At 38.0% G+C, this 5,899-nt stretch overlaps 1 pseudogene; it reads left to right on the forward strand.

The window, feature by feature from the left end:
* The first annotated feature begins 1,600 nt into the window (after positions 1-1,600).
* Positions 1,601-2,941, forward strand: LOC135231933 (olfactory receptor 5T3-like; annotated as a pseudogene).
* Positions 2,942-5,899: the final 2,958 nt, after the last annotated feature.

A 5,899-nucleotide genomic window follows, 5' to 3' on the forward strand; every position in this document is an offset into this window, starting at 1 on the left:
CATACTCCATTAAATGAGAAACAGCCTGATGGCATAAAACAAATGGCATACAGGAAATAAATAGTACTACTTTGTGGCAATAATAGTGACTTTATTCTTTTAGCAATAACAGCTATAAATTTATTAGTAATTATTGGGTGACATTTATTTCATAGTTATTCTAAGACTCCATAAGCAACTATAATATATTAAAGAAATGACTATGTTATTCTTGGGGTGGGGTGAGGGAAGGAATATGTCTCTAAAATCCACCCAAGGACTTTGCAGGACTAATGACAGAAAAAACAGAAAGCAAACCCATTGCAGTCAAGTTGATTGTCACTTATAACTCTGCAGTGGCCTTAGACAGAAAACCTTATAGGTTTTCCAAAGCTGTAATCTTTGCCAAAGCAGCCTGCCACATCTTTCTCCTGTGTAGTGGCTGGCGGTTCCAACTGCTGACCTTTAGATTAGAAGCCAAGCACTCAACCACTGTTCCACCAGGACTACTTACGAATAGAAAGAAGTTTCAAAATTGTCATTAAGTTAAAACTTGGAAAACAACAATAATGGTACAATAAGCTGCAAAGGAAAAACGGACAACTTAATAATAAGTGTTTGAAAGAGAAACTTTAAAAAAAAGATAATGTCCTGTTTTCCTTTGCATATAAGATGAATCTGTCTCCAGAATACAGTCTACTGTGCTGCTCACCACTGTTCTAGAAATGCCCATGGAATGGGATAATTAAGAGAAAATGGCACATCAAATGGTTGGATCATCAGAGACTGCCTTTTAAAACAACTTGAAATGTAAGTCTAAATTATCCTATTCTCTAGTATCTGAGAAAATTTTAAAATTAGATCTTTTTCACAAAGGTTTTCTCATTTAAGTGTAATCCAATCTTGTAACTGGTTAATGCCGTTGTTCTCATTTTATAATCGAGGATGTTAAGGAAAGGTGTGGATGCACACTGCAGCAAATTCTGGGCTAGTGTCCTCCTGTGTACTTTCAATTATATGGTTTTTGGATTTTTAAATTCTTCTATTCATTGGTCTTTGAGAATCATAAAATTTTGCATTTTTGAGAACCACTTAAGTTGGCAAGTTTTTTTTTGTGGTTGTTTTTTGTTTGTTTCTTTTAACATGACCGGCTTGGCTAACAAAACAATGAAACCATTTCTTTTATATATAATCAGAAAATTGCATCCACATGGGACCAAATGGAGCCCTGGTAGTACCGGGGTTAAGAGGTCAGCTGCTAACCAAAAGGTCGCCAGTTCAAATTCACCAGCTGCTCCTTGAAAACCCTGTGCAGCAGTTCTGCCCTGTCTTGTAACGTTGCTATGAGTCAGAATGTACTGGATGGCAAAGGGTTTGGTGTTCTTGGGGCTCAACCACTTTGTCACTGCCTATCCCATCTCTAGGGGGCAGTAGTGGTTCTGTGGTAGAATTCTGCCCTTTCATATGGGAAACCCAGGTTTGATTTCTGGCCAAAGCACCTCAAGTGCAGCCACTGCCCATTTGTCAGTCGAGGCTTGCATTTGCTGTGATGCTGAAGAGGCATCAGCAGAACTTCCAGATTAGGATGGACTGGGAAGTAAGGCTTGGCAATCTACTTCCGGAAATCAGTTAATAGAAACTCCATGGATCACAAAGGTCTGATCCTGTTGTGCATGCGGTTGGCATGAGTCGGAGGTCAACTCAAAAGCGGTTAACAACAACAACATCCCATCACTGCCTATAGGATGTTATTACCCTCTTCAAAGAAACAAAGATGAAGATGTAACTGGGTACACTCTGTTTCCACAGGGTATCAGAATATTGCATTTAGGACCCAGACATAGCCACTGAAATGTCAGTGTTGTCAGTGGTACAGCCATACAGGATTCAGTTGAAGAATATCACCGAAGTCACCATGTTTACATTGCTGGGCTTCACAGATGACTTTGAGCTTCAATCTACATTTTTTTGCTATTTTTTGCAATTTATGTTTTTATCCTGCTGGGAAATTTGGGGCTGGTTTTATTAGTCACGGCAGATGCCCGACTTCACAATCTGATGTACTATTTTCTGTGCATGTTATCCATCTTGGATGCCTGCTATTCTTCAGCTGTCACTCCAAAAATGTTGGTCAATTTTCTGACTGACAATAAAGCCATTTCACTTATTGGATGTGCAACACAGATGTTGCTCTTTGTCACTTTTGGGGCCACAGAGTGCTTTCTCTTGGCAGCAATGGCATATGATCGCTATGTAGCAATCTACAACCCACTTCTGTATTCTGTTAACATGTCACCCAGAGTCTATGTGCCACTTGTCACTGCTTCATATGTTGGTGGTATTGTGCATGGTACTTTACACACAGTTGTGACTTTTAGCCTCTCCTTCTGTGCATCCAATGAACTTAGACATGTCTTTTGTGATATCCCGCCACTCCTTCCTATCTCCTGTTCTGACACTCACATCAACCAGCTTCTGCTCTTCTACTTTGTGGGTTCTGTTGAGGTATTCACCATCCTGATTGTCCTGATCTCCTATGGCTTCATTTTGTCAGCCATTCTGAGGATGCACTCTCCTGAAGTGAGGCAAAAAGTCTTTTCCACTTGTGGTTCTCACTTAACTGGAGTGTCAGTTTACCATGGAACAATCCTCTTCATGTATATGAGACCAAGTTCCAGCTATGCTTTAAACCATGACATGATAGTGTCTGTATTCTACACCATTGTGATTCCCATGCTGAATCCCATCATCTACAGTTTGAGGAACAAAGATGTAAAAGAAGCAATGAAAAAATGTTTGAGAGAAATTGGTTTGTAAAGTACATTTTTAGCATTGAGTAAAACCGAAAAGAATGTTGGATGTTAGTCCATATTTCTACTCAAAATTATGGAAGCAAATGTCTTGTTTGTAGTTAATAGTGTCCATATGTCCTAGAACATTTTCAAATAAACCACTAATTAATCTTTCAATGCATAATTTTACAAGTACAAATAAATTTTACCTCTATATACCTATGACTGTATTCAAAATAATCCATATTAATCATTGACTGATGAATTAGTATTTGTATAACTGTATTTTCACTTACTATAATGATGATGGAAACCCTGGGGGCGTAGTGGCTAAGTGTAATGGCTGCTAACAAAGGGTCTGCAATTCAAATCTGCCAGGTGCTCTTCCGAAGCTCTACGTGGCAGTTCTACTCTGTCCCACAGGGTTGCTACAAGTCAAAATCGACTCGACCACAACAGGTTTTGGTATAATGGTGATGTCCTCAAAGCTCTATGATGTAACTTACCCTCACATTTTTTATAACAATTACTCAGCACTCTTTTGGAAGTTTAATTCCTCACCCTGCAATCCCTGTGGAGAATCTCCCAAAGGTTACTTTACTTGCCCTCTGTGCCCTCACACATTCAAATCCATGCATCCTCTGAGCATGTCTTTTGCCTTGTTTGGCTCAATACCATAAACTTTTATTGTTATTAAAGTTTTTCCTTGGCATTGCCCAGTCTCAGGAATTGACTCTATCCATTTTGAAAATACGAAATATATACTGAGACTAAACCAAATCAATAGCTATTGAGCCTACTTCAACTCTTGTGACCCCAAGTATGTTACAGTAGAACTGGACTCCATAGGTTATTCAATGGCTGAGTTTATGGAAGTAGATCACCAGGCTTCTCTTTTGAGGCATCTCTGGGTGAGCTCAACATCCAAGCTTTTGGTTATCAGCTGGGTGTATTAAACATATGTACCTTCCAGGAATTCTATACTAAGACTTTGTTGTTGTTATTTGTTAGGTTGCTGTCAAGTCAGCTCCTACTCTTGGTGACCTTATGTATAACAGAATGAAATATTGTCTGATCCTGTGCCATCCTTACAATCTTTGGTCTCTTTGAACCATTGTTGCAGCCACTGTGTCTTGTCTATCTCTTGAAGGTTTTCCCTCATTTTTGCTGACCCTCTACTTAACCAAACATGTTGTCCCTTCCTAGTGATTGATCTTTTCTTATGATGTGTCCAACATAAGCAAGACAAAGTGTAGCTACCTTAACTTCTAAGGAACATTATGGCTGTACTTCCTTCATTATGGATTTGTCTGTTCTTCAGAATTTCCATGATATATTCAATATTCCTTGCCAACACCACAGTTCAAGTTATTGTAGTGATACTGAGAAACCAGGTAGTAATAATTATTGAGAGTATACTTCTAGCTCAGGAAAAATAACTAAAGATATAACTTAGAGAATAACCTGCAACTGACTACTATGTGTGGTTTCTCCAAGATCTGAAAAACTAGCCCACCTTTGACAAACCCTTTAGTGATCTTAGTTCAATTTCTGTTGTTGTTGTTAGTTGCCATTGCGTTCATTCCTAGTTCTACCTTTATTCAGTAATGTGAGGAACAGTCTTGCACTGGCCATTGTTCCTCAAAGTTCATCAAAAGCCCAATGATCAAGAGGCGGGGCCAAGATGGCGGACTAGGTGGACGCTATCGCGGATCCCTCTTGCAACAAAGACTCAGAAAACAGTAGGTAAAAGATCACAATAATCAAAAAGAGGGACTAAATACAGGAGGCATTGACCTGCCACATGGAGAGTGATACAAGGTGATATAGAACAACACAAGTTAGGTTTTTACTTAGAAAAATAGGGGTAAATAATAAGGTAACCATAAAAAGGAATATCAACTCCATAACTCAAGATAAAAGCAAAGAAAAACGTAACGACTCAACTAACATAAAGTCGAACATTATGAAAATGAGGATCTCACAATTTACTAAGAAAAACGTCTCAGCACAAAAACGTGTGTAGAAAAATGAAATGGCCAACAACACACATGAAAAGGCATCAAAATGACAGCACTAAAAACTTATTTATCTATAATTACGCTGAATGTAAATGGACTAAATGCACCAATAAAGAGACAGAGAGTCACGGACTGGGTAAAGAAACACGATCCATCTATATGCTGCCTACAAGAGACACACCTTAGACTTAGAGACACAAACAAACTAAAACTCAAAGGATGGAAAAAAATATATCAAGCAAACAATAAGCAAAAAAGAAGAGGAGTAGCAATATTAATTTCTGACAAAATAGACTTTAGACTTAAATTCACCACAAAGAATAAAGAAGGACACTATATAATGATAAAAGGGACAATTGATAAGGAGGACATAACCATATTAAATATTTATGCACCCAATGTCAGGGCTGCAAGATACATAAATCAAATTTTAACAGAATTGAAAAGTGAGATAGATACCTCTACAATTATAGCAGGAGACTTCGACACACCATTTTCGGAGAAGGATAGACTTCCATTAAGAAGCTCAATAGAGGCACAGAAGATCTAATTGTTAAAATTAACCAACTTGACCTCATAGAGTTATACAGAGCACTCCACCCAACAGCTGCAAAGTATATATTTTTTTCTAGTGCGTGTAGAACATTCTCTAGAATAGACCACATATTAGGTCATAAAACAAACCTTGGCAGAATCCAAAACATCGAAATATTACAAAGCATCTTCTCAGATCACAAGGCCATAAAAGTGGAAATCAATAACAGAAAAATCAGGGAAGAGAAATCAAATACTTGGAAACTGAACAATATCCTGCTCAAAATAGACTGGGTTATAGAAGACATTAAGGAGGGAATAAAGAAATTCATGGAACGCAATGAGACTGAAAACACTTCCCGTCAAAACCTCTGGGACACAGTGAAAGTGCTCAGAGGTCAATTTATATCGATAAATGCACACATACAAAAAGAAGAAAGAGCCAAAATCAGACAACTGTCCCTATACCTTGAACAAATAGAAAGCGAGCAACAAAAGAGTCCATCAGGCAACAGAAGAAAACAAATAATAAAAATCAGAGCAGAATTAAATGAATTAGAGAACAGAAAAACA

Source organism: Loxodonta africana, chromosome 7, assembly GCF_030014295.1.
Source record: "Loxodonta africana isolate mLoxAfr1 chromosome 7, mLoxAfr1.hap2, whole genome shotgun sequence".
In the NCBI taxonomy this organism is placed as follows: Eukaryota; Metazoa; Chordata; class Mammalia; order Proboscidea; family Elephantidae; genus Loxodonta; species Loxodonta africana.